This window comes from Pectinophora gossypiella, chromosome 12, assembly GCF_024362695.1.
Source record: "Pectinophora gossypiella chromosome 12, ilPecGoss1.1, whole genome shotgun sequence".
In the NCBI taxonomy this organism is placed as follows: domain Eukaryota; kingdom Metazoa; phylum Arthropoda; class Insecta; order Lepidoptera; family Gelechiidae; genus Pectinophora; species Pectinophora gossypiella.
Window position 1 is genome coordinate 4,533,117 of NC_065415.1, and position 22,269 is coordinate 4,555,385.

Here is a 22,269-nt window from a genome sequence, read left to right on the forward strand (position 1 = left end):
TTGTACACATAAACAAACAGTTCATCTGATAGCACGTTGTCGTACCGAGAGGTGCTACTAATCTATTTGGATATCTGGTAAGAAAGGTGGAAATATCACTCCTCTTCTGAAATAAAACTTGATGATATTTAAAATGGATCATTAACCACATAAAAGTGCATACTCGCGATTTTTTTAAATTAGTATATCAAAGTAATAAATACATTTTATATTTTACCCACGTTATACCCAGGTGATTTCCGGCGTGTAAATTATGACCACCGACCCGTAATTTTACAGTATTGCGAGTTTTGCGAGCTCGTAAAATTTGGTGTAACGTGTTTGCTTGCAATCTTTTTTTAACGTGATTACAATTTTATAGTGATGGGGTCATAAAAATAGCCATTCTGATGTAACAATAAATCGTAACGAAAGTTAAAACGATTAACTACTTAGTGGTAATCTGTCACTGTAGAGTTAAGAGTGCGCGGCGTTAGTTAATTTTATCTAGTAGCTTTTGCCCGTGGCTTCGCTCGCGTTAAATTCAAGGTAACACGGTTCCCCTTTCATAATGAACCAATTTTTAGTTTTTACCTTGAAAATTGGAAAGGTCCCATATAAAATTTCACCACTTCTTTGAAGGGGAAGTATTGGTAATATTCAATTTCACCTCTTCTATGCTATCAAGAGCAAATACTTACTTTATAACTACATCAGTACTAGTTTTTTTTTAACGTGAGAACGTAATTTGTACTCGGGCTGCATAGCCAAATTAGTCAGAAGGCTCTCACCCGGTAAATGAGTCCTTCTATCGCGTGGGTTGTGAGGTGGATTACAAACCTCATCAACCCCGGTCAGGTTATTATTGAGCCGTCAAAGGCCCCTGACATGGCTCATGTAACTACTACGTACTTACATTAGTAAGTAGTAACCGGGACAAACCGCTTAAAGCGTGTATCTTACTTTCAGACAATCAGATGATCAGTCTGTAAAGTCATAACCAAACTAGGGATCACAAAGAGATTTTTGTGGGCCCCACCGAGGTTCAATCCCGGGACCACCGGATCGTGAGCCCAACGCTCAACCATTGGACCACGGAGGCCGTTAACTAGGATTAGTAATGGAGTAGTCGATGCCACAGGAAGTTTTAATTAACACATTATTGAATATTCGATTCTAGATATTGTCAATTAGATATGTATGCTTTCGTAAAGATGCATCTTCTAGATTAATAAGCTGTCAATATTGATTTCCTGCTTTGTAAATTCACACCTTATCGGCAACTTTACCGACGGGTATTCATTAGAATACAATAATGTCGGAAAGGCTTATATAATAAAAACTTAACAAAGAAGCCTTTTGCACAGATTCAGACATAGGCCATAGAAGTTCTTTAAAAAAACATTAAATATTGTTATACTTATTGTCTTCTTCGTCTATCGTGTGGGTTGTGAGGTGAATTACCAACCTCATCATCCCTGGTGTCAGGGTTATTATTGAGCCGCCAAAGGCCCCTGACATGGCTCGTGTAACGACTATTTACGTAAAATCGTCTTACTCTTGGACAATCAGGTGATCAGCCTGTAATATCCTAACCAAACTAGGGATCACAAAGTGATTTTTGTGATATGTCCCCACCGGGATTCGAACCCGGGACCTGCGGATTGTAAGCCCAACGCTCAACCACTGGACCACGGAGGCCGATACTTATTGTTATAAGTTAACTTAGATGTAATCTGCTGATGCCTAACACACGAACACACCGTCTCTCCGCGTGCACCGCTACAAAATCTGCGTCGTATGAGAATCATCTAAGACTTCACATCCATATCATTCGTAAAATAACGAACTTGCGAGTATTAATAACTGCGGACAGCCTCGTTACGGCCTTTAGTTTATAACCAAATAGATATAACGTAAGTCGACGTATTACCTACCCTTTAAGCTAAACCTTCTCCAGTGGTACTCCATCATGTGTTTATTACCTATTCAAAAGGTGAGGAAGGTACAACCATCTATCACGCAACTATAGAGTCGTAAATTCCCTGGAGCCACAACGCAATATTTTAATGGATTATTAAAATGTTACTTCGGCACGGTAATAAAGCCGGGATGGTCTAGTCTAGGGGTAGTGAGCGAATGGCGCGCGCAGAAATAATATGTTGCATAATTTGAGGACCAGTCATGTGCCGTTCCCAGGAATTTTCCCACTTGGGAACTTTCCCGGCCGTAACAAAGCGGAATTTTTCCCTAAGTAGCAATGTTTCCGTTGTTAAAGAATTTAATAGAAAGGACACTGGTGCTAATTCCTGTAAATACCATCTAATTTTATTTTAAGTTATATCTGTCATTTTCTTATCCGCCGAAAAGGAAAGGGACGGGTAATCGACAAGCATAAAATTTATGGAACACACGTCAATTTTAAGCACAAATCTAAACCAACCGTCTAAAAATTTTACATCAGTCAATAACCCGACACATTCATTTACTCATTCTTTCTAAAATTAAGAGCTGTGAATCATCCGTCCCTTTCCTTTTCGACGGATATGAAAATGACGGATATAACTTAAAATAAAATTAGGCGGTGTCTCCAGGAATCGGGGCCACTGGCTGCTTATAATAATGAGCGAGATCCATTTAATCCGTCGGTCTGTCCGGGCCGGGTGAGAGCCTTCAGCGCCATTTGTCCGGCCAAGTAGTAGTACAGGAGCCCAAGCGGGGATTTCGTATGTGACTCGAGCTCAGCAGTTTAGTATTAGAAGAGAATCGTAGACCGTTCACGTTATTGAACACTGACGCGCTTGAAGTTTTTTTTGTAAGTAACTGTTTTTTTTTTACATTTTTGAAAATTTATACACGCTTCCCCCACCACTAAACAGGTATACATCACATAAACTTTTTTTTTCTTTAGCATATTTTTTTTGCGATCCAATAGGTCTTCAAAGTGCTCGAGTAAAAACGCATTTAGCCCTCTGGGCTCCCCTACTATAGCGGCAAATCTACAATAAGTCACGTAAAAAAAAGCTTATAATAATTAACTATTACACAATAATAAACTAATACCTTATCTAACTATTACTTGGCTGTTTATTATTTTTGCTTATTTTAATTCGTATTGTTTTTTTGTATGGAAAATTTATCTGTAGGTAATAAATGAATTAAGTGTCATTGAATGTCGAAGTACGATGGTACTCAAGTAAAAATTGTTTGTTAGCACGTCTTGCTTACATTTAACTTGCACGAAAAAATACAACAAAAACGACATAATTATATCGTCAGAATCGATAAAATGACCGTGACAAAATATTATCTCGTTGCGCATGTCTAGTCCATAAAGATGCATTATCTATACTCTGGTGTCTAGCGCGGAATTATTCGCGATCCAGTTGTCGGCAACAATTGGTTGCACACCCATGATATTCATCATTTATACAACTGCATACATTTTATGGTGGTACAACCGTGGTGGCTCCACCATGGTGTCCTAGTGAGATAGGGTCCTATACGTGAGCAATGGGCTAGTAACCTTTTCAACATAAGGTTCATCATAATAGGCTAGTTTCCAACTAGTCAAGCCACTGGGTGAGAGCCTTCAGCGCTCCCCATTTGTCCGGCCAATTAGTTAATGCCATCTGCGGCAAATCTACAATAAGTCACATTAAAAAAACTAACTAACTTTTTAATAAACGTCAAATCACAAAATTACTATGGAATTAGTATGAAAACGCACACTGTGACGTCATAGAAAAAATGTGATAAAATGTCGGACTTATTGATACGTTTTTCTTGCTTCATCATCACCAGCCCATTAACGTCCCCACTGCTGGGGCACGGGCCTTCCCTATGGATGGATAGGGAGATCGGGCCTTAAACCACCACGCGGGCCCAGTGTGGATTGGTGGTTATTAACGACTGCTAATGCAGCCGGGACCAACGGCTTAACATGCCTTCCGAAGCACGGAGGAGCTCGAGATGAAAATTTTTTTTTGTGGTCACCCATCCTATGACCGGCCTTTGCGAAAGTTGCTTAACGTCAACAATCGCAGACCGAGCGCGTTTACCGCTGCGCCACCGAACTCCTTGCTTAAAATTCATAAATAAGTTAAATAGAAAAAAGAAAATGGTTTCGTTAATTTTAGATCTGTCTATATTTAGTAATCAGAATTTCATAATTTATCTTGAACCAAGTACCACCAAATTTGACAACTTTTACACCAATCACCGTATCTATAAAAAGTAATTTGATCGGACTTTGGCTGTCATTACTTAAACACACGTTCACCGCTGGTTTATTTGTTATTTTAAGGCGGCAAGTGTATTGTTCAGATATGTACAGAAGTGTATGTCTACTTGCAATGGCAAGTTGTCTAATGGCGACTTGTAGTCCTGCCTACCCCTAAAACGATCAATAGCGTGAAGTGTCTTTTTGTATTTGACAATATAACACTTTACCGACAAGTAATAAATAAAATAGTTTGTATAAAAAAACTCGTACATAATAAATATAAAATAAATAATAGTAAAATAAATCTCGTAACTAGCAGAATGGTCGTACCCCTAAGCTACCCATTGCCATAATCTAAAAAGAAACTCGTAAAACAAAATATAAAAGACATCAACGCGTGTATTACCTGGCCACATTCTCACAGATACCTGTATTTGTTGTACTAAACTTTTATCTATAAGAGCTTTTGCACACTTTCTCACAAAATTACATCCACCGTAACCGTTTAACGCATTTCATTCTAGTAAATGAACTTTCGCGAAAGCTCAAAAGCTCCAAAGCTCCGGCTTTGGCTTTCAAGTATACGACTGGCTCAAAAAGAGTCTTCATTCTCACGTAATATTACTAAAGTGTGTTATTATTACTATACTACAGTTATACCACGGTACAAGTCTCAGTTCAAAGCTCGAAAGCAATAAAAAGTTTTGATTCCCTTTCTGCGCACGTATGTAATCAACACCGTTTCGTAATAAAACTTCCTCTTGATTATTGGGAGAGAATAACACTATGAATACGAAATAATTAATAAAAATCACCAAAAGATTCTTATTAAATAAAATAGTACGTGAACTATTACAATTTAAAATATAAAGCTGCTATATTTAAACAACGATTTATTGGTTCCTTGCTCGGATAAAAATAGGCAATTTGTTAAAGAATAAATTACACATAAAAAAAACATGCAACCAAACAGGATAGTCGCAACTAAAGACAGGATTCCTATAGGCAGAAATAGAACCCTGTGGGAAGAAGCTGTATTTATAAAACTCACCTGTAAAAACACTGGCAGCAAAACTGTTTAGCGGAGTTCAGAAAAATAAAAACATATCGAACTGCACGAGAGAAGACGAAAAAGATTGTAATAGTCTTTTTTAAATTTAAATTTGAATTATGATTTTAGAACGTGGTTATCGTCGCGTGAGGTCGGTCCGGCGGGAGAACGCGCGCGGGCTCGCGTAAAGGCAACGTCACACTGAGGCTGTGTTGTGGCTGTCTGGCGCACTGAACCTCTGCCCCTCCGGCTATCACTCCACTTTCGGATGTCCTCTCACCTCCCGCGAGACAGCCCGATTTATCACTCGCTATCTGCGGCCAAACTTGAGGTTTTGCTTATCCTTGGCTATACGCAATTACGTTGACCGCATAATGATTGTATATAATTTGGACTGGCTCGGACTAATCAGGTAAACAAAGGCATTGTTTAGGGCGAATTATAAGTAGTAATGATAATGTTTTTTTATTCTTATTTTATAAACTTCTAGGTATGTATAAATCAAATAGATATTTAATTCATCATCACTAATTTCAGAGCCATGTTACTTTTAGGGGAAAAATAGGTCAGTCCTTTCCCTCTTACCTTCCGAAATTACAAAAAAAAAGATATTTAATTATACCTACAAAGGAAAATCGTTTTCTTCATTTCTTGGTGGGATTTTTTAATAAGTATTACTTGATACTAGATCAAAGTAACTGTAATATTTAACAGGTACCTATTCTTTGCCACTAGGATGATTATAAAAGCTTGATTTTGTAAGTTTTGTGTCAATAAAATATTTCACACTGCTATAAAACTGTCGCAGTAAACTCGCTGCAATAAGAAGTTATTTCAATTTACATACAAGCTGTAAACGCGGTGATAGAGCAATAAACAGGAGGCGTATAAAATATTAAAGTTTATTTTATTACAAGTGAAAATAATTAAATAAATTTATTTGTAAACGAGCTTATTAATTCAAAGTAATATTGAAGAAATTAAATTTAAAAAACAAAATATGCTGTAATATTTTTCATGAATGAATTTTGTTACATTAAGACGATATATTTTTTTTATTAATTAGGAAAGTTAGAGTATAGTTAGTACGTACCTATAACACGTGGATTATCGGTACCGACATAATAACTTAACGCAAATAACCGTATTTAGAGCAGCTAAGATCAAAACGTCGTCAAAAAGAAAGTTAATATTGGTAACCCTTAGAGAAAATTAATCAAGGGCTTACCTAGCCACATCACCAGTACGAGATTAAAAATCATAGAAAAAAAGTAATGACATCTTTATTAGTTTAAGAACGTTGTTAACTTCATTTGCATAGAGTTCGCGGGCAAATACCGTGGAGGTTGACGTGACGGGTCGACGACCGGCGCCGGCGCCGATTGACGACACACCACTGACCTCTATACAATACGTTGGATTGGCTCCCATGTACCACCTAAAGGCTTATTTTGTAACTTTGACAGGTCTGTCAAAATCAAATTAATTTATTCAAAAATATTAACCTTTTTTTCAGACGCGGTTTACTGTTGATTTGACGTACGAGTATACGTGTGATGTGTTTGTTATAATAAGCAGTGCTTATGAAAATGACTTTTTGTTTTTAACGCCCCACTGCATTTGAACATTTTGGTAACATCAAAATAGTGAACATTTTCATTAACTACTTGGCCGGAAAAAAAAATATTAACCGTGAACCTGTCCAGTGTATTGTATTAGGTCAGTGCGCCGCCCGCGCAACTGGTTCCGCCGCGTGCGCCGGAACGCGAACCATTGCCACTTCTCATCCGATCACTATCACCGCTGACAGTTGTTTGATCGCCATGATTTATGTTCTGTTATCTATTGGAGATCTTTTTGGATAGTTTTGTACGGACAGATAAGCTTTTGTCCGTATTCGTTCTGGGGTGAACCAGTACTACCAATAAGAACGAAGAAGTGATCCGCGTTGTACCTATTTGATGATTGCTTATTCAGGTTTAAAACTTACGCAACCATCAAAACACTAGGTGAGGCAGCGTTTCAGAATCAGAAATCAGAATCATTTATTCAACGTAATTATCATGGATAAACTTGTTGAAGGTCAATGTAACATTTTTGAATTTACGTCATTTCGCAAGGTGTTATGGCTGAGGAGAAGAAATTACAAGAAACTGCAACAGCAACACATCTTTTAAATCAATGAGGGCACATTACAAGTTATTTAGTAACTATAGGAACACATTTAATACCAGACATTTTTATCATTTAGGTAATCATTAATCTTATAATAAGCTTTTTTACATAAAGTAAGCTTCCTGTGAGCTGTTTTATTCTCTGACAAATTTAAAATATTATCTGGTATTTTATTGTAAAAACGTATACATAACCCCAAAAAAGATTTACACCTGCATATATTTGGACATGTGACCGTGGAGCCTTTGACAAACCTGTGAACCCTGTGAAGAAGAGATAACGCTAGGAAGATGAATATGATTCCTGGAGTTGCGTCTGTCTGTCTTTTGTTAATAGTATACGTCTGTTTTGGACGATTCATTGTCGCGAAGTGATGTACTTCCCATAGCTGCACAAGCCAATTATGGAGCGGCAAATTCTACTGCACACTCTACAGGAGCTACGCAGAAGATGCATATTGTTAGTTTCAAATAGATTGGGGATTGGTTGATCATATTTGTTACAAAGCAGAAATACGGACACGATGCATTGTATTCGGCTCTTCCTTTTGTAGATCAGATCTTTAAAGGATATTCCTCTCCACAACACACAGTACTTCACTGGAGACAGATACTGAGAAATTATTGTCTAACTTCCAATATTTATGGTCTCCCTAGCGTTATCGCATTTCTCACGGGGTCCAGTTACCTAACCTGAAGATTTGGCAGGTCCAGTTTTTTACAGAAGCGATTGCCTGTCTGACCTTCAAACCCGCGAAGGGAAAACCAGCACAATACAGATTAGGTCACATACCTTCGAAACGCATTTCTCGGAAATGTGGGTTTCCGTACGATATTTTCTTTTGAGCACGTGATAATCATTTATAATCCAAACATGAATTCAAAAACAAATTCTAAAATCATTAGTTCAGGCCCATTCGATACTGCGACCTCATAATGAGACACAAGCGTTCTTACGACTGGTCTACCACGGCTCGTCAACATTTATGGTCATTGATGTATAATATGTCACTACCGTATTTGTGATTGGCTAACAAATTCAACTTATAGTTTAATAAGTTGTGTTAAGTAAATAATAGCACTAACCGGTGCTTAGGAAACTCACACCGGCCTCCGTGGTCCAGTGGTTGAGCGTTGGGCTCACGATCCGGAGGTCCTGGGTTCGATTCCCGGTGAAGACATATGACAAAAATGACTTTGTGGTCCCTAGTTTGGTTAGGACATTACGGGCTGATCACCTGACTGTCCGAAAGTAAGACGATCCGTGCTTCGGAAGGCACGTTAAGCCGTTGGTCCCGGTTATTACTTACTGATGTAAGTACGAAGTCGTGATATGAGTCATGTCAGGGGCCTTTGGCGGCTTAATAGTTACCCTGACACCAGGGTTGATGAGGTTGGTAATTCATCTCACAACCCTCACGATAGAAGAAGAAGGAAACTCACAAAACTTTTTTAGAAGAGCACCAATGTTATTGCCTACTTCTTGCGTGCTTACTTCTACCTAAATACGTTTCAGATTATTCTTCTGTATATTGAGATTCAACCAATTTGGAATATCACACACTGTTCTACATGCACAGCGTTTTGTCTGACGTAATTTAAAATTGACCTCTAAATGAGGCAACACCTAGGGACGAATGACGACCCAATTTGGCCATAGCACCACAATTGTCCGTTTTGAGTCGAAAGTAAATTTCTCCTAATGGGCTAGCCTGAATACATCATAAATGACCACCGTGAATACGTGAGGGGACGACTGAGTCAACTCATTGTCTTGTCACAACTCTGAGGTACTTATATTAAAACAATCAGCAGTTTCCGTTCATATATTTCTAATAAGTGCTGTAAATAAAATAACATGCTCTATTTTAGTGGAAATATATAATTCGATAAGTAAAGGGAGTGGAATTCTCTACCGTCTTCTGTCTTTCCGAATGCATATAACCCGAGTGCTTTCAAAGCCAGAGTGAACAGGCATCTCTGAGCGAGCTCCATCTTAGTCCTCGTCAATGCCTGCGGACAAGTCTGGGGACAAGAGCAAACCCATCAAAGGTAAAAAAAAAACAATTATTTATACAAGCACTTTTCAGGTGTCGAAAAACTAGTATACTCGACTCAAATACAAATACTTATTTTTAACATACATCTGATGACATCAAAATGGTTCAATTTTTAAAATGATACATGAACGCTTTTAAATAAATCCATACGTTTGATTTTACCGCACGACTCTTCGACGCGACGCCGTGCCAATCGTTTCCTTGACACGTAACTCTACCTCCACGAACTAATCCGCATTTGCATAAATAGTATGTAAGTACTTTAGCATACGTTTGCTTTTTGAATACTTCATCCAAGTACACAATAAAACAAGTAGAGACATTCCTCAAACAGTTGTGACATAACACGTAACTTCACATCACTACTTCACATTTGTATGGAAACGCCGAGCCGCTGGACACACAATGCCAAGTGCACTCGACTCGCCTGGACACGGGATTTCTTATTCAAGTGATCCAGTCATTGCTGCTAATGACTCTTCAAATGTAACCAGTTGAGTTGACTTGACAGCTTTAACCTAGTACTTGAGGGTATTGACCTAAGTCGCTATTCGAGAGTAGTTGTCTGAAAATGTGAATAGATGACAAATGCTTTTGTGACATGCTTGCTCCTTGCGAGGTAAAAGCGTCTCGCGAACATGATAGTTTTTCTTTGTTTTGTATGATTCAATGGGTATGTCATGTTAATAAGATCACTTTGTGACGGTGGACTGGATTACGCTACACTAGGAATCAAAAGAGAATCTTGACTTTCAATAACGTTCCCTAACAAACCTATTAGGTATCTTCCGTTATGCCATTTTTCACAGCACGCTTACCTTACCTGAAGATTTGACATCTCCAGTTTTTCACGGAAGCGACTGCTTGTCTGACCTGGCCTGGTCACATACCTTCGAAACGCATTTCTCGGGCATGAGGGTTTGTAAAATCTATTATTATTATTATCTATTATGTTTCCAGGTGCGACATAACCGCAGATTACAACTCAATCTTCATGTAAATTAAATAAAAAAAAATAAAAAAAAGATGTTGAAAAAATTGGAAATCATCCTCCGCTAATTGTTGCGCCGACTCCACAGAATCAAGTGCCAACTTTAATGGTCTAGTTTGTACGAAGCTCGTCCTGGTTTTAGGGTCCCTGGTTAAGACAGTTTTGTTCCCTGTGTACTAGGAAACCCTATCAAGCTAAAAGCGGACATAGATAAATTAATAAACATAATAATAAAAAATATTACACAATGTGTTTACATTTTTCACAAGGTCCTGACCTCTGAACTTCCAAACTAGAGTGAATCTGTATTATGGGAGTCAGTGTAGAGGAAAGGAAAGGCTTATTAAAAGCGCGTTCAGTGTAATTAAACGGTTTTTCCACGTTTTTAGATTTTCCGATTTCATAGCTCTTGCGAGCGGCGCGGCGCAGTGCGGGACAGAAATTAAGACAAAATGATCAAATATGCCTGTTTTTACATATGACGTTTTTCGAATAAATATTACCTAAAACTAAATCACACAATCCTTAATAATTTTGATTGTCAGGCTTTTTTACCCAAATGTTCGGCAAAATCGGCTCGGTCCAGCTATTAGGTCTGACAACCTGGCTACCCTACCCTTAGTCTTGAACGTGCTTGGGGTGGTAATAGCATTAAACATTCTTTGTCTTTACAATATTTTTTTCCATTGATGGGATGCTCTTGGGCCCGGATTTGCCTGAAGGCATTGACGAGGCCTAAGATGGCGCGAGCTCGCCCAGAAGCGCGCTGTTCACGCTGGCATTGAAAGCACCCGGGTTCTACTCGTATGCATTCGAAAATACAGAAGACGGCAAAGAATTCTACTCCTTTTGTATTATTATATATATTATAAAATAATATCTTATTTTCAAACAGTTCTTAAATACTGGAAAATTAAACTTTTGTCCATCTGCGGCAAAAAAAAAAACAAAATTAAACAATTTTTATTCATACGGAACCTTCTCACGGACGATCCTGAAAATTGTTCCGAAAACACTCGAAATTTGTGATGATAAATCTTAATGATTCCTTGGAATTGCTCCAGGATTAATGGAAGTGAATTAATCATACCCGCTGGAACCAACTTGGTCCCGTGAATTTTGTATTCATTCTTGGTCCCTACAAACGGGAAATAGGCGTGGTTTTGTTTATCAAGGTTAATTCGTTAAATCTACGTCTTATGTACGGTCACGAGCATTAATATGTATACGAGTACACTTTGGTACCATGTCACATTAACTTTTTTGACAAATTGAACTGTAAGTCTCACTAAATGTCAAATATATTAGTGCGACAGAGTCCTAAAGTGGGTACGGTCACGAGCATTAATATGTATACACTTTGGTACCATGTCACATTAACTTTTTGACAAATTGAACTGTAAGTCACTAAATGTCAAATATGTGAGTGCGACAGAGTCCTAAAGCGGGTACATTATATTGCTCATGACTGTACAAACGCGAAAACCTGATTAATCATGAAATCCTATTACCTTCAACGAACTGTTGGGAGTCTCAAATTTTGGAACTTAAGTAAGTACTGACTAAGACGGGACGCGAAATCCAACCCCTAAGGGGTTCAAAAAGGGATTGAAAGTTTGTTTGAAACTTTGTCCTTTTTTAAGTCGCGGGCGGACAGCTATGTCTTTATACTTTATTAGTTTTAAGTATAGAGCATACAACTTATACGTTCACTAAGCCTACTTATAGTATCAGGTTTATAATTGAGCCGCCTAATGTAATGACGTATCTATTTAAAGGTACAATGACCTATATTACGATAATTACAAATACATTTTCATAAGCTACTATGGTCCGGTGGTACACCGGCTTTCCTCTCACACAGGGAGCGCCAGTTCGAACCCCGGTACCGAATTTGCACCATCATCATCATCATCAGCCCATTAACGTCCCCACTGCTGGGGCACGGGCCTTCCCTATGGATGGATAGGGAGATCGGGCCTTAAACCATCACGTGGGCCCAGTGCGGATTGATGGTTATTAACGACTGCTAATGCAGCCGGGACCAACGGCTTAACGTGCCTTCCGAAGCACGGAGGAGCTCGAGATGAAAACCTTTTTTTTTGTCATCACCCATCCAATGACCAGCCTTTGCGAAAGTTGCTTTACTTCAACAATCGCAGGCCGAACTCATTAACCGCTGCGCCACCGAGCTCCTCAATTTGCACCAATGAGTTATTAATTTATTATTTTTTAAGTGCAGTATCCACTTACACAGTTGGCTCGACCATTATAGACGGCAATATGGTTCACTTATCACGTTCCTAACGACCTCCGTGGTCCGATTCCCAGTGGGGACATATCACAAAAATTACTTTGTGGTCCCTAGTTTGGTCAGGATATTACAGGCTGATCGCCTGATTGTCCGAAAGTAAGATGATCCGTGCTTCGGAAGCCACGTTAAGCCGTAGGTCCCGGTTACTACTTACTTACTAAGTAAGTAGTCGTTACATGAGCCATGACAGGGGCCGTTGGCGGCTCAATAGTAACCCTGACACTAGAGTTGATGAGGTTGGTCATCCACCTCACAACCCACACGATAGAAGAAGATCACGTTACTCTAACAGAGAGCTCGGTGAGTTGTGGGTACTTAATTCGTCTAAGCTAGCGATGATTGTACTGCCTACCTCATTGGGATATATTCGTAATCTTATGTTATGTTGTTGTTTGTTGAGGAGCTCGGTGGCGCAGCGGTGAACGCGCTCGGTTTGCGATTGTTGAAGTAAAGCAACTTTCGCAGAGGCCGGTCATAGGATGGGTGACCACAAAAAAAAAAAAGTTTTCATCTCGAGCTCCTCCGTGCTTCGGAAGGCACGTTAAGCCGTTGGTCCCGGCTGCATTAGCAGTCGTTAATAACCACCAATCCGCACTGGGCCCGCGTGGTGGTTTAAGGCCCGATCTCCCTATCCATCCATAGGGAAGGCCCGTGCCTCAGCAGTGGGGACGTTAATGGGCTGGTGATGATGATGATGATGTTATGTTCACGTATCATGAACTATATGATAATTTACATTTACTGTTTTATAATACATGACGACTAATTGTCAATTCACGAAGCTACCATCAATAGCATCCTATTACCAGCCAATAGAGTTGTGCCTCTCAAAACTAGGTGGATGCGAGGCACGTAGCTGAAATGTATGTAAATTAGAACCTCGACGTACAACCAGATTTATTGCCAAGCCAGCCCAAACGCTTGATTACACACTGATTAGGGAAAAGGGTATTGAGTTTTAAGTTGGAGTTTTATTTATTTACTTCACAGTTTATTTGGTTAATAGTCTATTGTACAGTCATGAGCAATATAATGTGCGACAGAGTCCCACTTTAGGACTCTGTCGCACTAACATATTTGACATTTACTGAGACTTACAGTTCAATTTGTCAAAAAAGTTACTGTGACATGGAACCAAAGTGTATACATATTAATGCTCGTAACCGTACACAGAACAGAATATAAAAACAGTTAGACTAACGCAAGGCAGACAAACGGCTCAGCTTATTTCTAATAGAAATCTCCTCCAGTAGCCTCGGAAAGAGATAAACTTAAAACTAAGAGAGGGAGAGAGAATAATCTTCTTTCATCCTAAGGTTGCCTGGCAGAAATTGCTGTTTAACAATAAGGCCGCCTATTGTGCTTATGTTTTATTCGTATGTTTATGTCCTTTATATTTGTTCTTGTGCAATAAAGTATTATTGATTGATTGATTGATTGACACCTACATGAAACAATATAGATACACAAAATACACATATCGAAACATAAGAGCCAATTACATACACACATACATACATACATAAACTCACGCCCGTAATCCCTAATGGGGTGGGCAGAGCCACAAGTAATCAAAGACAACTTGCAGCCACTGTTGATACGAAGTCCAAAGATGGATATGATGAACCTTATGGCCAATTACATGTTAGCACAAAATAGAACAAGATATTTTTGACTTAGAATTTGAAAGCTCGTCCCGGCTTGACAAGAGCTGCGCGTTGAAGTCCCGTTCGATGAAGACATTTTCAATTTAATTTCTGGTTTTTTTTTTGTGGGGCTCTGTCGAGTTTTCGTGCGTGACTTTCTCTATTCCCAAAAAGGTAATTTACTCGTCCAGAGGCTACCTTCGCAGGTTCTAATTCATTTTTTCCAATAGAATGTGCAGGCAACGGAAACCGAAAACCGCATCCGAACGGGATCTGGGTTGGTCACTGGTTTTTTTTTAAATACGTCAAACAGTACCGATAGATGCAGACCCGTGACGGAAGCAAGGGGCTGCTCACAAAAGCGAATGAGAATATTACTTTGTAAACTTACATTTAGTGCCATCTCTTTCGTATTTTTAAACTGGACAAATAGGTACTTAGTTTATACCATTTGCGGCAAATCTACAATAAGACACGTCAAAAAATAATATATCCTATTTCATTTTATAGGTGAATTATAAATTACAATAAAAAAAATAAAATAATTAATAATAATAATTTTATTAATTATTTAATTATTATTTTTTATTTGACGAAGCCTGTGGTGGATTTACATTCTGTTTTTTATTATTATTGTTTCTGAATAAATATCTTATATATTATGTAAATTGAAAACGATAAATTATTAAACTTTATTATTTTATCCTCATGTACACTTCCATCCACCTGTTAATGCCACTTACACCCCGTACAAGTACGTAAACGTAGCCATACGAGTAGGTATGCGATCCGATAATCGTAGTAAACAGGTTGTAAGCATCGACGTTTAGGTAAACATATCGAAGTACTTACACGCCTGTCTGCTAAATTGGAGGAATGTTAGAGCCAGATGGTTGATAGGAAGTTGATTTAAGGAACAGATGATATGGAGTGCCTCGCTAGAGATGATTGGATGGTCAACAAAATAGTTGAAGCAGTACCTAGTTGATTATTTTGACCAGCATCAATACAATAACTATTGGATACAAAAGAAATACATAACATAAACAATTACAGAGAAACAATTGGTACAAAAGGCGGCTTTAATACTAAGTTAGTAAATAAGAGAAATTTAAAAACGGCTTCCGTGGTTCAGTGGTTGAGCGTTGGGCTCACAATTCGGAGGCTCTGGGTTCGAATCCCGGTGGGGACATAACACAAAAACACTTTGTGATCCCTAGTGTGGTTAGGATATTACAGACTGATCACCTGATTGTCCGAAAGTAAGATGATCTGTGCTTCGGAGGGCACGTTAAGCCGATGGTCCCGGTTACTACTTACTGATGTAAGTGAGTAATCGTTACATGAGCAATATCAGGGGCCTTTGGCGGCTCAATAATAACCCTGACATCAGGGTTGATGGGGTTGGTATTCCACCTCACAACCCATACGATAGAAGAAAAAAATAAGTTTTATTTTACATTACATGCACTTACATGTACATTACATACATTAACTCACGATCACCTCAATTGGGATAGTCAGAGGTACATCATTTATTTTTTATCATTTTAATAAATATAAATAATAAAATTTATTTCTCACACAACAACAACAATTTACATATTATTAAACGTTACATTAACTTTTGATTTTAATTTTATTTAATTTTATCTTTTTAAGTGTGTAATTAATTAATGTAATATGGACCATCATGTCTGAAATAAATGACTTTTGATTTTTGATTTGATTTGATTTGATTAACAATAAAATATAATTTTGTTGATGGCTATTTAAAAGCAGAAGGTAACCCTGTCTCTCAAACCAGGAGACCTGTATCTTGAGAGGCAGTGTTCTGTTTTTACAGTTTTTTTTAAATAGCATTGGGTGGAACTATATAATTTATATCCGAAATAGTCAAAGTGCTCGAACAACACATTTACATTTATTACAAGATGAACAAAGTACCCACACCTCACCGAGCTTTATGTTACATCAACGTGATAGGTAATCATATCGCCAAGAACAATCATATACAAGAAAAATCATATACGGTCACGAGCATTAATATGTATACACTTTGGTACCATGTCACATTAAGTTTTTTGACAAATTGAACTGTAAGTCTCACTAAATGTCAAATATGTTAGTGCGACAGAGTCCTAAAGTGGGTACATTATATTGCTCATGACTGTACCTGCCCTTATACCGCTAACGGAGTCCCAATTATGAGCCGGCGACGACGGAAACAAGAATCACAGCAATAAAACCTGCAGTTTTTACAAAACGAAAGAAAAATCGTCCCATTCATTATTTCCTACGATAATGCTGAGTAAACTTACCGGGTGAGAGCCTTCAGCGCTCCCCATTTGTCCGGCCAAGTAAATCTACAATAAGTCACATAAAAAAAAAGCTGAGTAAACACCCTTCGGAAAAACAGGCGTTTTATTACTTGATAAATGTGTCATAAGTATTTTAGGTGTCTAACAATTTCCACGGCCCAGTGTGTGAGCGTTGGGCTCTCAATCTGGAAGTCCCTGTTTCGAATCCCGGTGATAACATATCACAAAAATCACTTCTATTAGTTTGGTAAGGACGTTGCAAGCTGTGCACCTGATTGACCGAAAGTAAAATGATCCGTCTTTAGCAGAGCACGTCAAGCAGTCAGCCCCGACTAGTATTTACCTAAGTAAGTATGTATTCGTTACATATACCATGTCAGGGGTTTACGTAGATCAATAGTAACCCTTACACCAGGGTTTATAGACACTTTTTTTCTATTATTTATTCTTTATTAAGCCGTTGATCCCGAGCTCAAACCTGCACTGGACCCCGCACTGGAGCAGCGTGGTGGAGTATGGTCCATTCCTCCTCCAGTTGATTGAGAGGAGGTCTGTGCCCTGTAGTGGGACGTATATAGGCCATTTATATGTATTATTTATTATGAAGTACAAAATGGTAAAATCGAAGAAACATTCCTCTTTTAACTCTAGTTAGATCGAAAATAATCGATCGAAATATTTGTTTTTTTTTATTTATTTATATCATTAAAGTATTACATTGTTAGGTAAACTACTGATACCGTTAAACCATAATACGGTTTGTCTCGGTACCAGTTTCCTCAGTTCGTTCGTCTTACAAACAGCAGTAGTGAGTTTTATTATCTAAAGCAGGCAAAGTAACCTCACATTTCCACACCACCTCATTTCGACTCTTACATCACTAGGCTTATGAACATCACAACACTAGCTTACATTGACAGATCTCATTCTTACCGCGCATTGAGCTAATTGTAAAATCTTTATATTTGTTGACTATATTGCAATATAGTCACGAATTGTACTGAACTAGGCGTTCTGTTTAAAAGTACCTGATGATTGCGACGGCAACATAACATTTACTTTTCAACTTTTAGTAGGAAGCAACACTGTCCAATTAAAAGTTTGTCAAGCAACTCTTCTACCGTTTCATTAGCAAGTAAATATGAAATGGTTGTACTTAGTCGGCCCAGTCCCATGCAATAAAGAATAATAAATACTACTCTAGTGGGGATTTTGTGAGGTTTATACATACTTAAGTAGTCGTTACATGAGCTATGTCAGGGGGCTTTGGCGGCTCATTAGTAACCCTGACACCAGGGTTGTTGGTACTGCACCTCACAACCCACACGATAGAAGAAGAAGAGGTGCCTACCTAAGCTGTCTAGAAGCCATGACACCTGATACTGAGAATCATGATCTGAATCATACCTCAAAGTTTTCGTTACGATGTCACTAACACCTGTGTAGTTGGTAGTAAGTGTGTTAAGTAAAGTTACCGAAAGAAATAAAAAAGTATTTCTCACATTTCAATATCAAACAGGGGAAAAGTATGATATGGGCAAGTTACCACAGTCAAGGCTCTATTTACATAACAATCGAACAAATAGTAGGAGAATAACGTAAGTTTACTGTAGTTGGGAACAAGAAATATAAAAGTTGGACCTTACAATAGGACAATAAAAACTTTTGGGACTTTCAAAGTTGGAAAGACAACAACACGCATTTTTTACGCGCCTTTTGATTAGAATTTTGTTGGTGACGCAATAAAATATACCTTCGCGAATAAGTTTAATTTTCAACCTTTTTTATACGATAAACTAGGAGGGCATAAAATTCATATCACGCATAGATCGGCTCCAAAAACATATTGTTACTGATTCCAGTACACACTATCTAATTTAAAAAAGAAAACATTTATTTCGGACAAAGTTCATAGAATGTTAGTATACAAACGACTTATAAAACTAGTGTTATTTTAAGTTATACCTGTCATTGTCTTATCCGCCGAAAAGGAAAGGCCAGACATATAATTTTATGGAACACACGTCAATTTTAGGCAGGAATTTTAAAAATATTGGCCAATAACCCGACAGAATTAACACAGCACACGTCAAACGGGTTGCATATCAGTGATATGCCTTTTTTATTTCCCGCGATTCATTTTAAAATTAACAGTTGTCAATCATCTGTCCCTTTTCTTTTCGGCGGATAAATAGTTTGCCTGAGAACATCCGTCTCGAACCAAATAAAGGTACATTAAAAAAAAATACTTAAACAATACCTTTTGGACTCGTGTCCTGGCTAATTCCTAGTACTTATTGTTTATTTGGTTAATGTATGTGATACACAGTCTCCGTGATCTAGCGGTTAGAGCGTTAGGCTCACGATCTGGAGGTCCGGGTTCGATTCCCGATGGGGACATTTTCGAAATCACTTTGTGAGACTGTCCTTTGTTTGGTAAGGACTTTTCAGGCTTGAATCACCTGATTGTCCGAAAAAGTAAGATGATTCCGTGCTTCGGTGGGCACGTTAAGCCGTTGGTCCCGGCTATTAGCCGTAAAAACACCTCCACCAACCCGCAGTGGAGCAGCGTGGTGGTGTATGCTCCATACCCCCTCCGGTTGATTGAGGGGAGGCCTGTGCCCAGCAGTGGGACGTATATAGGCTGTTTATGTATGTGATATACATTTGTGATATACGTACAAATTACTGTTAGATATGCATGTTAATACTAGAGACACTTTCCTACATACAAACTTTTTAAACAGTTTTGCAGGGCATTGATAAATTGTTTATTTAATTTAGTATTAAGATTTAATAAATAAATAAATAAAGAAAATGACTGAACTTAAAATAGTTGTCTGCAGGAATCGAGACCATTGTATACATAATCGTGAAGTATTCACACTATAATTATATCACACCACGTAACTCATCAATGTGGTTTGAAGCAATCATTGGCTAACTAAATTTCTTTTCAACACTACAAAAAACAATGGGTCATTATATAGTTAACACCTGCTTTTGAACTCGTTAAAATTGTTAACATTATATCATCTTCTTTTATGTGAATTTCTTGGGCTCGTTTATCAAGTAAAGGTAAAAAAATGTGAATATATAATAATATATAAATGTATTGATTACCCTGTCCGTATACAGAGTGTGTGCGTTTATGTGTGAATGTGCCACCCTCAGGCCTATTCTCTTCAGCGCACACCATTTAGTTAATGCCATTTGCGGCAAACCTACAATAAGTCACGTTAGAAAAAATGTGTGTGTGAGAGTGCGTGACAATCACAAATCCATCGTCGTTGGCAGTGTCGAAACAGTTAGCTGTTTCAAATTTGTTTATATCAATTACCACCGTGTCATAATTGCCGTATGACAAGATGATTAATTGCATTTTTGTAAGGTTGCGTGTCTGTGATTGTTAGTGCAACACCCGTGAGAGCGATGCGCTAGTGGCGGTTTTGTGCAAGGAGGTTAGGACACCACTTTCATTAGGGCAAATAGGCGAACATTTCATTATGATATTTACTCTCAGGACAATAACTAGAGGTGGATTTTGATTAGACAACTTCGGCAGAAAGACTGTATACAGGCTAGTATAACAACCTAACCTATCAGGAAAAATCACTCTCATGATATCTGTCAAATTAATAGGAGGCCGAACGGTTAGACGAATAGCCTAGTTTCTTCAATCAGTCAATAAAATAATAATAGTCAAATCACTTTTTACTAAACGTCAAAACACGAAATTACTATGGAATTTGTATGAAAAAGCACACGGTGATGTCATAGAAAAACGTGATAAAATGTCGGACTTTTTATTACGTTTTTGTTGATAAATTCATAAATAAATAAAAGAAAGGAAATGTTTTTCGTTAGTTTTTGATTTATCTTTATTTAGTAATTAGAATTTCATAATTTATCTTGTACCCAATTGGCTAATTGTTGACCTATTTTACAAAACGGCTCTGTTTTGTAAAACGGCTAGCCGTCATGTAATAAGGCAGATTATATAATCTGGCTTAGACATAAAGTCCAAGTGTGATAGGAGCCATCGGTACGGCAATGCAGGACGGAAGGGGCAAGTCACAGGGACTGTAACCTGGAACCTGACAGAGGGCAGCAATAACAGTCAGTACTATTCAGAGGCGAAGGACAGGAGTCCTAGTATGGCTTTTTAATAGACTACTCTGGGCGCCATCCCACTTGCGTCAGACAGAGTGTTGCGGGGCGGAAGGCAAGAGGGAAACCACTGCCCTATTTTCCCCTAAAAAAGTAGCATGGAAAATGCTGCACCGACAAAAGCGTGGCTCTTCAATTAATGATGATGATGAGACATAAAGTCAGCTTTTACATGTTTACAGTGGTAAGCAGCTGAACACATGCTTTGTTTGTAGTTCAAAGTACTTCTAGTCTAGCAGAGAACATTATCAAAACGGTGCATATAAAACAAAAACATTGACGCTAACTGCGCACTGTTGGTCTGTCTGTTCAAATAAAACACGCGGCCATTGTCCCACTGTGTCCGATTTCACCAAAAGCGAGAGAAAAACTTTCCTGTGACCAGCTGACGAGACCGAATTTATTTTAAAAAACTACGGGACCCCATTTGAAACAAAAATTTATTTTCTATGAGTCATTCTATAAAATATACAGGATATTAGTGACATCGTAACGAAAACTTTGAGGAATGATTCAGACCATTTAGTTTTTTTTTAAATTACTTTAAGTAGCGTGGTGGAGTATGCTCCATACCCCCTCCGGTTGATTGAGGGGAGGCCTGTGCCCAGCAGTGGGACGTATATAGGCAGTTTATGTTATACTTTCAGTTCTACACTTTTGCGACGGAAAATTTCACTTGATATTAACTCAGAATCATAATCTGAATCATTCCCCTTAGTATTCATTACGATGTTACTAACACCTTGTATAAATCTTCTCCTTGTCTCTTCCCATTTATTCTGTCTAACTTAACTAGCTTCTCTGCAAATTTTTCATAATTGTAATTTTAACTGTTTAATATCTGGAGGTGGAGACCTGGTGTCCTATATGACAGGTTTTACCTACTTTAGGCACCAGCCTCTTCTCAAAAATTTTATGCACAAACCAAATGTCTTTTGTTATGGATTCTTTTTGTAGAAGAAATAAACTTTTTACTTACTTTAACTTATTTTATTTATCTAATTTTACCTAACTGATCTCACTGATGGAAAATGGCCTCCTCTTGGTCTTCTGTATGCTTGAACGGGTAGGCAAAGGTATATGGTATTACACCCACTACACTAGCTATGGGGGAATACCTTCGCTATTGCCATTAACTAGCAATACAGTACCTAAGTGACGTTCCGGTCCGCGGAGGTCCGTGTTGCTCTATGGTCACGTCAAAAGGTTGTTAATTGGGTATTTTCCTAGGTCAAAAATAAAATTATGAATATCTGATTACTAAATAAAGACAGATCTAGGTGACAAAAACGTTTTCTTTTTTTCTATTTATTAACTTATTTTATAATAAAGAAAAAT

At 38.1% G+C, this 22,269-nt stretch overlaps 1 protein-coding gene across 2 annotated transcripts in view; it reads right to left on the minus strand.

Annotated features, from left to right (window-relative positions):
* LOC126371438 (mucin-2) overlaps positions 1-5,424 on the minus strand; it is a 105,783-nt gene extending 100,359 nt beyond the window's left edge. For both annotated transcript variants that reach the window (XM_050016726.1, XM_050016727.1), the window contains exon 1: positions 5,256-5,424. The gene's annotated coding sequence lies outside the window, so the exon portion shown is untranslated. The remainder of the gene's footprint in view (positions 1-5,255) is intronic.
* Between the last annotated feature and the right edge of the window lie 16,845 nt (positions 5,425-22,269).